Here is a 9,832-nt window from a genome sequence, read left to right as displayed (position 1 = left end):
ATCAAGTTCAAACATATCATGGTAAAGCTGAAGAAATAAGGTATCAGTTCAGTTATCTATGGCTGTGTAACAAACTACCCCCCAAATGAGAGGCTTACAACCACAGCTTTTATTTGCTCATAACTCTCGCGTTTGGCAGTTTGGGCTGGGTGCAGCTGGACAGTTCTTTCTGCTGGTTTCTTTGGGTCGCAGGTGGCTACAGTGGGTGGAAGGCTTGACTGCGGCTAAGTGGTCCAAGTGCAGCCTCACTCACCTGCCTGGCAGTTGGCAGCCTGTTGGCCAGGATGCCTCAGTGGCCACTCACTAGGCTAGTTTGGGCTTGTTTAAGATGGAGAAAATCGCTCAGCCTCTTAAGGCTTCAACTCTGAAGTCATACGTCACTTGTGACACATTTTATTGGTCAAAGCAAGTTACAAGATCTGTCCAAATATGACAGGTGAAAAAGTAGATTCTATCTCTTGTTGGGAGGCGTGTCAAAGACTTGGTGCCCATTTTCAGTCTACCACACTAAACACAACCCCTCCCCCAAAGACATCCTTAATACAATCCCTTCTGTTCCTTCACTCTTCTCTACTGACTCCCATTCCCTTCTTATACTTTTAATAATAAGTCCTTACTTCACATCACCCAAAGCTTCATTCACTCACTCAACAAATATTTTATTATGTGCCACGGACCCAGAAGTGAACAAAACAAAGTCCCTGCTCTAGTGAATCTAATATTCTAGTGGAGGGAGCAGACAATGCAGAAATAAACAAGCAGGCAGTGTGTGGACAATGCGAGCTTTGGACAACAACAGAGCAGATGAGGGGGTGGGGAGTGTGTGTGAAAGGGTGGAGAGCGGTTTCTATTACATACAGAGTGATCAGCTGACATCTAATGAGGTGACATCTGAGCCTGAAGGAAGTGAGGGAGTAAGAAAGTCCAAGCAGAGGCGAAGATTTCCAGGTAGGGCAAACAGCCAGTGCAAAGGCCCTGGGGCTGACACGGAGAGACACAATTCCTTACAATCTTAAAAGCAGTTTTTTAAAAAAGTATCTTTCATGAAAGAACAATCAAACATTTAAAAATGGTAAAACTCTTGCTAAGCTAAGGCATTTTATTTTATCCGATTGTGTTATAACTGAATCACAGCTCCTGAGAAGGGAACGGAGGGTCCGCTCCCTGCGCGTCAGGGAGTTCACGATCCTGCCTCTCGCCCTGTGGTGCGGATCAAAGCGACACCACGAAAAATGAAAGTTGCTCTGGGGCTGGTTTCATTTCCTACCGCAAGGCTGCCCGTGATTTTTTTTCTTTTTGAAGAACAAATCGGATTTCACTTCCGCTGAAAACCCTCCGAAGGCTCCCCGCCGCTTAGAGCGTGAGCGCCCGGCGCCGGGCACGACCTCCGAGGCCCCGGCCGCCCGCGCCCTCCCCCAGCGCCCCCACCCCCCCCCCGCTGCGGCCGCGCCCGGCTCGCCCCGCTCCGCCCTCTGCCCGGGCCTCCTCGCCCCGCCGGCGCGCGCGCGGGAGACGTGTCCGCCCCCAGGCCGCCGCAAAGCTCTCTCCACACCACCCTCCGAGACCTAGCCTCGGCGGCGCCCAGCACGAGCCGGCGCCCCTCTGCAGAAGGGTCCCGGACGCCTCAGGGTGGGCGTGACGCCCCGCGCTTCCCACGCCGGGCGGGGCTGCCGACGAGCGGCGTCTGGGGCGAGGGGCGGGCGAGGGGCGCGAGGGCTTCCCCGGGGTCCGTCCCACCCCGCCGGCCCGCAGGGAGGCCCGCGGCAGCCCCGGCCGTCGGCTCAGCGGCGCGCCGCCCCCGCCCGCAGCCCGGCCGGGCGTCCGCGGCGCGCTCCCGGGAGCGCGGCCCGGAGCCGAGCTGGGCATGCGCGGGCCGCGGCGCGCATGCCCGGTGCTCCCGGGAGGCGGAAGCTCGGGACGGGGACGCGGCCGGGCGCGCGCCGCGGGAGGGGGGCCGGCGCCGACGCAGCACGGCCCCGAGGGCGCGAGCCCGCCGCCGCCGCCGCCGCCGGGCCGGGAGCGCCGTGCGCCCGCGGCGTGAGGCGTGGGAGGGAGCGCGGCCCGTGAGGCGCGGCGCCGCCCGGTCGTCGTCTGCCTTCGCCTGCCGGCGCCAGCGCTGCGCGAGTGAGTGCGGGGCCGGGGTCGGGGCCGACTCCCGGAACTGCCGGCTGGCAGGGCCGCGGCCCGAGGGTGGAGGGCCGAGCGGGGCCGGAGCGGGCCGTCCCGGCGGCGGATGCGGCCCCAGGCGGCGGGGGCGCGGGGAGGCCGGGGGCGCGAGGGAGGCCGCGGCGCTCGGGGAGGCCGGGGGCTCGGAGAGTCCGAGGGTCTGGAGGCCGGGGGCTCGGAGAGGCCGGCGGTCTGGAGGCCGGGGCTCTGGAGGCCGGGGGGCGCGGGGACGCCGAGGACTCGGAGAGTTCGAGGGTCTGGAGGCTGGGGGCCGCGGGGAGGCCGGGGCTGTGGAGGCCGGGGGCCGCGGGGAGGCCGAGGGCTCGGAGAGGCCGAGGGTCTGGAGGCCGGGGGCTCGGAGAGGCCTGGGGTCTGGAGGCCGGGGGGCGCGGGGAGGCCGGGGCTCTGGAGGCCGGGGGGCGCGGGGACGCCGAGGACTCTGAGAGTCCGAGGGCCTGGAGGCCGGGGGCTCGGAGAGGCCGGGGGTATGGAGGCCGGGGGGCGCGGGGAGGCCGGCCGGCCTCTGCCCGAGCGGGCCGGGTGCCTCCAAAACAAAAGGGGAGCGAGAGGTAGGAGGGGACGAGGGAAGGGTGGGCCTCGAGCCCGCGTGCGGGGCGGCGGGCCGGCTGCGTGCCCGGCGGCCCGCGCTCAAGTTTCGTGCGGCGCAGGTTCTCTCGGCGGCGCCCTGGAGCCCCGGCCGGCTGCGTCGCGCCTCCCAAGTTTCCTGCCCTCCTTGCCGCAGCCCCAGCCCCGCGGCGCCCGCCCGGAGGTGGGCGCGCCGCGTGCTGCCCCCCTCTCTGTCTCCGTGTCTCTCTCTCTGGGTCCTTTCCTGGCGCCCCGTTCATTCTCAGAGGAGGCGGGGTGTGCGGGCGTGCGCGCGGGGGGTGAAGGCTTTGAGCCTTGCTTAGCCGGCAGCTGGGTTTTCGGCAGTGAGACGAAGGTAGTGGTGATTTTGTGGTGATGATGGGAACTGGTTGAAATACGGTCAAGTTGAAGGCTGTGTGAGAGTGTGGGGGTCTGTACTTAAGAGGATCGTCATTGGGATTCTTACTCAGAATGTAAACATCTTCGTGCTTGAAAAACCAGGCCGTTGCTGTTCCAAATGAAATACCAGAGCCTCACCCTTAATCCTTTATTTGTAAAACGGGTAATGAAAATAGTCTCTTCTTTGATGAGACACAACCAAGCCTTCAGGTTAGTTGTCCTGTCTTGGACAACCTCCGAGAAGTGGGAGGAAAGTATGTGGATGAAGCGTTAAAGATTCACAGTAAATGAGCATTCGCCTTACTTTGTTGAGCCTCAGGGTAGATAATATTTTGGTCCATTTGTACTATTGAGTTAATTTTTAAAATCTTGTAATTTTTAAAGGAAGTTTGTGTTTCAACTTTCAACTCATAAAGATACTGTGTCTCAGTATCTTTATGAGTATATTGTTTTATATTTTGGGCTGTCTTTGGAGGGGAAAAACTAGTTGAGTTTACCATTGGTGTCTTCCGAGCACTTGTGTACTAAGTGTTGCGGAAACAGCAGGATCAAATATCATAGCTTCTTTCAAGAATTTCTTTCAGGTTATTATCAAATAATCCAGTTTAATAAGGAGCACTGGGAAATATTGTCTAAAACACATGTTCCCTTTTAAAGGCTCCCACACGTAAGAGTTTAGGGGAGGACCGAATAGAAGGACCTATACATCTTTCAGAGTGGTGCATCGAGAAGCAAGCACTTGGATAAATAAAGACATTGAATCCAAAACTTAGTATTTATGGTGTGGGGCAAAGAATGCTGGGACTCCTGCAGGAGATCTTCTGAGGCTGTGCGTCACTGAAAGTGAGTAGGAAATGTTAGCTCAGGAGTGAAGTGCCACTAGTGCAGCGGTCACAAAGTGTCTGGAGAAAGCGGGAGTTAGGAGTGGCAGTAAGGATCATTAAAACGTTTTTAGGGACTTCCCTGGTGGCGCAGTGGTTAAGAATCCGCCTGCCAGTGCAGGGGACACGGGTTCGAGCCCTGCTATGGGAGGATCCCACATGCCACGTTGCAGCTAAGCCCTCGAGCCACAACTGCTGAGCCCAAGTGCTCATGCCTAGAGCCGGTGCTCCGCAACAAGAGAAGCCACCACAATGAGAAGCCTGCCCACCACAGTGAAGAGTAGCCCCTGCTCGCTGCAACTAGAAAAAGCCCGTGAGCAGCAACAAAGACCCAACGCAGCCAATAAATAAATAAATAAATAAATTTGTATTTAAAAAAACCCACAAAAAACATTTTAAACTAAACTCGTTTCTGTAACACTCCATGCCCTTTGTTGGAAAGCACAGAAATTAATGCTCCAGTTCTCAAAACTGGGTTCTTCAGCTAGATAACTTTTCTTACTAGGAAGTTGGAGAAATTGTCTTAAATTAAAAAATTGTATTGTTAAAGCCTTCCCCTTTAATGAAATGCTGATAAGTTCCCTAAGAAGAAATTATTCTCTTATATTTTGCATATGCGTATATAGTCTACAGTGTAATAAAGTGTTATGTGTAGTAAAAGATAATTTTGAAATTTACTATCTTTGCATGTTATTTTGAGTTAGTGAGGTGGAATCTTAGTTCATATCCCTAAAGGTTTAATGGAAAACTTTTTTTCCCCTGTATTTTAATGTGTCTTAATTTTGAGAAAAATAATTGTCTTAAGGGTAACAAAAGATGCAATTCAAATTGTTAATACAGTATGTAAATCTTTAACTTTTTAAATTAAACATTTTCAGTTTAGACATATTTTCAGATAGAATAAATCTGGTTTTAAATTTCAGTGGCATTAAAAGTTCCATTATTTTTGATTACTGTAGCTTTATATTATAGTCTGAAGTCAGGGAGCCTGATACCAATTCTGTTTTTCTTTGTCAAGATGGGTTTGGCTATTCAGGGTCTTTTGTGTTTTCATACACATTTTTAGATTTGTTGTTGTTGTTCTAGATCTGCAAAAAATACCACTGGTGAAAAGTTCTGTTATTTTTATCATATTTGTGAAATGAGGTGGGTTTTTTTTTTTTTTGGCTAGTAAATCAGAAAAATTTAGTTTCTGAAGTACTTTATTTTGCTTTAAAGCTCTAGTTTAAGAACATATTTTCATTAGTTTCCCCTTACTGAAATCCCTTAAATAATTACCAAAAAATTACTGGAGGGATCTTTGAGAATTTTCATTGATGTCTGTGTGAATTATTTAAAATGTTAACTTAAAAAAATTTGGGCAAAGTAAATGACCTTATTTGAATCAATAGTAATAAACTCCAAGAAGTTTATGATGCACATAAGCGTTCAGATGTTATGCTGATTTTCAACCTTTAGAAAGATCCTTGGAATGGAAAAGGATGGAGAGCAGTTCCAGCTCACCTTGGGTGCACTTGTGTTTCTCTAACTCACCCAGCTACATTCAGAAGTTATGTTTTTTTTCCTTCTCTTCTGTAAAACGGTGTTTATTAGTGGATTATTTGAGCCTTTTATTGCTTTTTCTCTCTACTGACATTTTGGCAGAATTTTTTTTTCTTCATTTCATGAGTACCAAAAGGCAACCCAGTGCAAGAGAAATATAATTCGTATCTACCAGTGTCCGGCATTAATTTCTAGGAATTGTGCCAAATCTTATTCAGAACTGCACAAATATGTTTCTGATTGTACATCAGCAGAGGAACCCCCTACGTTTCTATCTATAACAATTGTATTTTTTTTTAACTAGGCTCTGTGATGGAAATGAAATTCAGATACGCCAATATAAACTTACAGTTTAAATGGAAATTTTAGTAAAAACTGTTAATTACAGTCTGATTTACATAAACACTAATGAAATGACTTATAGACAAAAGTAGGAAATAAATATTTCCCCCCTAAGTGACGCTGTTCCCACTCTTTGACAGTTGGAAGCCTCAGAGAAAAATACCAGTAGCATCACCGCAAAGTTTGCCTGTTTTTGTTTTTTTGTTTTAAATTAAGTTTATTTATTTATTTATTTTATTGGCTGTGTTGGGTCTCCTTTTTGCTGTGCGCGGGCTTTCTTTAGTTGCCGTGAGTGGGGGCTACTCTTCTTTGTGGTGTGTGGGCTCCTCATTGCTGTGGCTTCTCTTGTTGCCGAGCACGGGCTCTAGGTGCGTGGGCTTCAGTAGTTGCAGCCCATGGGCTCCATAGTTGTGGCTCAGGGCTCTAAAGTGCAGGCTCAATAGTTGTGGCTCATGGGCTTAGTTGCTCTGTGGCATGTGGGATCTTCCCAGAGCAGGGATCGAACCCGTGTACCCTGCATTGGCAGGCGGAGTCTCAAACACTGTGCCACCTAGGAAAGCCCGAAAGTTTGCCTGTTTTTAAGGATACAAGGGTGTTTCCTTACAAACTTTGTATTTAATTAAAATCATCCTACCTAAATCTTATTTATGTACATTGCTATTAACTGTAAACTCATTTTTCAGATCAAGAAGACTGACTGAAGTTACACGTTAAAATATTATCCAGTGATAGGGGAAGAACATTACTGGGTACATGTGTGGGTACCACCTATTGTTGCTAGGTGTTATTACCTTTTTACAGATGAATTAAATGCGGGAGAGTCTCTGTCCTGTAGATTGCATTAAACACTGTGTGCCAGCCCTGAGCTGGGCGCTGTAGTGCTCTATCTCCTTTATTCCTCACGAGAACCACTGAGTTGTCCTGCTGTCTGTATCCTCCTTTTGTAGGTGGAACACTGGAGGTGTAGAGTTAGAGTAGCGCGCCCTGGTCTTCAGCCCACAGTGGTGGACGGTCTTGGCCGGACCTGAGGGGATCTGCAGTGCAAACTCCTAACAGCACACGTGTGTGTGGCCTCCAGGCTGGAAAAGCAACAGTCTGTAAAACCTTAATCCAGTCTTCTGCAGTAGGAGTAAATAGTGTGCTACTGTAATGATCATGTCTGGGAAAGTTCAGATAATTATATTTTCTATTTGAATCTGATGCGTTCAGATCATGACGTTCTGATCTGGCCAACATAGTTTAGGTAAAACTGTGTGGCTTGTAGGATCTTAGTTCCCCAACCAGGGATTGAACCCGTGCCCTTGGCAGTGAAAGCGCCAAATCCAAACCACTGGACCTCCAGGGAACTCCCAGTAACCATTTTAATGAATATACCAGAATTGTTTAATTATTTGAAATTAATTTAGAATTAGGTAAAATGTGTGATGCATGAGAGTGATTGATGCTTCTTATTTGTCAAAGAATGTGCTTTCGTAACCTCCACGTTTACAGGGTTTTAGTGGCAGCTTTTTTTGGCGGGGGGCGGGGGTGTTGATGTTGTTTGAAGGCAGTTTTGTGGGAAGCAAGGAATATGTAAGGGAAAAACAAATTGCACATTTCTCACACAGGTATGAGCCCCTTCTAGTAATCCTAGTATTTATAACCTCTGACACGTTTCTGTCTGTGAATGTTTCTGAAATGAATGTGCTCATTTGCACCGACTTAGAATTTTCCATTCCGTTTTTGAGTCGGCATATACCCTGCTCCTTTATTTGGGGCCAGTGAACCAAAACCAAGGCTGAGAAGAGCCTGAACAGTCGTTTCTGAGGACTGTGTGTGCCAGGGATCTGCCTTCTGCCCCTTATTCCATGTGGAAAGTCCAGGGTGCTCGTCTTGTCTACTGGTGACCAAAGCACCGTGCATTTTTCTTTGCCAGCCTAAAGGAAGAGCTTAAACGATTTTACACATTTTTAGTGGGCTTGTGTGTCTTCTCATGAGAATTTAAGCACCGTGAGGGCAGAAACTTTGTTTTACACACTTTTGCATCTTCAGCCTCTGACACAATATTTATTGAGTAGAAGAACCCAGCTTATTAATTATTGGAGAACAGCTGTTACATCAGTCAGCTGTCTGCTGTTTTGTTGGTAAACAAAACTTTAAAACCACATAGGACTTGCTACCAGGGAGGAATTGGATCATCTGTGTTTCCCCCTCTGTCTGCTTTATTTTAGATTACTGCTCTCATCACACTTGGGCAGGGAAAAGTATTGCTCTGCCTCTTTACAATTTTACAGTGTTCTTTTTTCCTAGAAAACGATGCTGTATTAATTGATCTTGTGTTTGTTAGGACTCATCCTGAGTTCTGCAGATGTATAAAATTGTTCAAGGTGACACAAAACGAGCGGGACTTTTTTTATAAGCTTTTTGATCACTGGTCCAGAAGCGCTAATGTGTCTTGTACTAATCAGCCTGATTCATTGGCTGCTTTACAAGAGTTTTACATTATGCCCTGAAACCATTTTTAAAAACCCATTTCCCTGTTGCTGCAGTGCCAGTCATACAGTATGCCAACTGTCCCTTGCTGTGACAGGTCACTTACCTTTCCTTAGGGGGAAAGTCAGCATTTGGGTAAAAAAGAGCAGTTTGTTCTTCCTCAGCCCCTTAGTCTTGCTATACCGTGGGGGGAAACAGGCACACTCACGGAGTCAGGAAGCTCCAGGTTGTTTGTAGTGATTCTCACAGTTGTCACAGATTAGAAGTGCAGATGCTCCAGCCCCACTTCTGACCTACCCAGTCTGACTCCGGGCAGGGCCCGCGGTCAGTTTCAGCTTGCTGCTGGGAGCTTGTGCACGCCAGTGTTTGTGAACCACTGCTTTTGAGTGTTTTAAAAGAGATGCAAGTTGTAGTAGCCAAACAGTCGTAAATGGAAGAGGTATGTGTGTGGTCTGTTTTTTGACCACTTCATGTCAGGACTCTTAAATATGTTTTTAAAGGTTTTTAGAGTCTTGAGAAGACCTTGCAACTCCTTTTGTTTAGAGATTTTGAATGTTTTCTGCCGAGACCACTTAATTCTTTTGAATCTTGGTGTGGATTTTAAATGAACACTTATGTTGGAGGAGCAGTTTGAATGACTCCTGGACTTTTGGCAAATAGCAGGAGAGTGTGTACATGTGAGTGCTTAAGACACACGTTCCCTGGTGGTTTTGTTTTGGTGCTGAAAAATTGGCTACTTACACTAGAGTCAGGGTGATTGCTAAGTCTTGGGTGACTAATGAAGCAGCATCGTGTGAATTGATTTTGTGCTTACCATTGCAGTCATATTTAAATTCAGCAAATTTGTTTTTTTTTGCCTTTTGTCCTTTTCCTTTTTCTTTTCTTAAGAAGGCAATTAGGGACTTCCAAGGTGGTCCAGTGGGTAAGACTCCATGCTCCCAGTGCAGGGGGCCTGGGTTTGATCCCTGGTCAGGGAACTAGGTCCCACATGCATGCTGCAACTAAGGGCCAGCACAGCCAAAATAAAGAAAATAATAAATAAATAAATAAATATTAAAAATATTGTGTAGAAGGTGGCTAAATAAAAGTTGAGTACAAGGTGGAATTGGTGATGTGCCTTGTGCAGAATTAGATAACATCTGTTGGTAAATAGTATACTGTAAGCTCAGGGACAAGGATTTGGTATTGTCCTTTCCTCGTGCTAGGATAGCAGATGGTCAGTAATTGTTGGATGATTGAGGAAGTCTCTCCTGCTGAGGTACTGAAAGGAGTCAATTACAGAGACTGAAGCAAATGACTGTTGTGGGGGCTTAGTGGTCAGGAATCTTTAGGTATATGAAAGTTGTTACAAAGGTAGAGAAGAATTCTTCCAAGACAGATGGAATTAAGAGTAATACAGTCTCAGAACAGTGAGAAGGTTGTTTCCATGTGAATTTCCCCCACTC

At 48.2% G+C, this 9,832-nt stretch overlaps 1 protein-coding gene across 5 annotated transcripts in view; it reads left to right on the top strand.

Annotated features, from left to right (window-relative positions):
- The first annotated feature begins 1,954 nt into the window (after window positions 1–1,954).
- Window positions 1,955–9,832, top strand: part of PTK2 (protein tyrosine kinase 2) — a 235,689-nt gene continuing 227,811 nt past the window's right edge. For 3 of the 5 annotated variants that reach the window (XM_057735051.1, XM_057735049.1, XM_057735050.1), the window contains exon 1: window positions 1,999–2,124. The gene's annotated coding sequence lies outside the window, so the exon portion shown is untranslated. Of the gene's footprint in view, window positions 2,125–9,832 lie in introns of all 5 variants that reach the window. The other 2 variants (XM_057735053.1, XM_057735052.1) reach the window with 1 other exon arrangement.

Source organism: Hippopotamus amphibius, chromosome 5 (genome assembly GCF_030028045.1).
Source record: "Hippopotamus amphibius kiboko isolate mHipAmp2 chromosome 5, mHipAmp2.hap2, whole genome shotgun sequence".
Classification (NCBI taxonomy): Eukaryota; Metazoa; Chordata; class Mammalia; order Artiodactyla; family Hippopotamidae; genus Hippopotamus; species Hippopotamus amphibius.
Note: the sequence above shows the minus strand (reverse complement) of the source record. Positions and strands in the feature narration are given on the sequence as shown.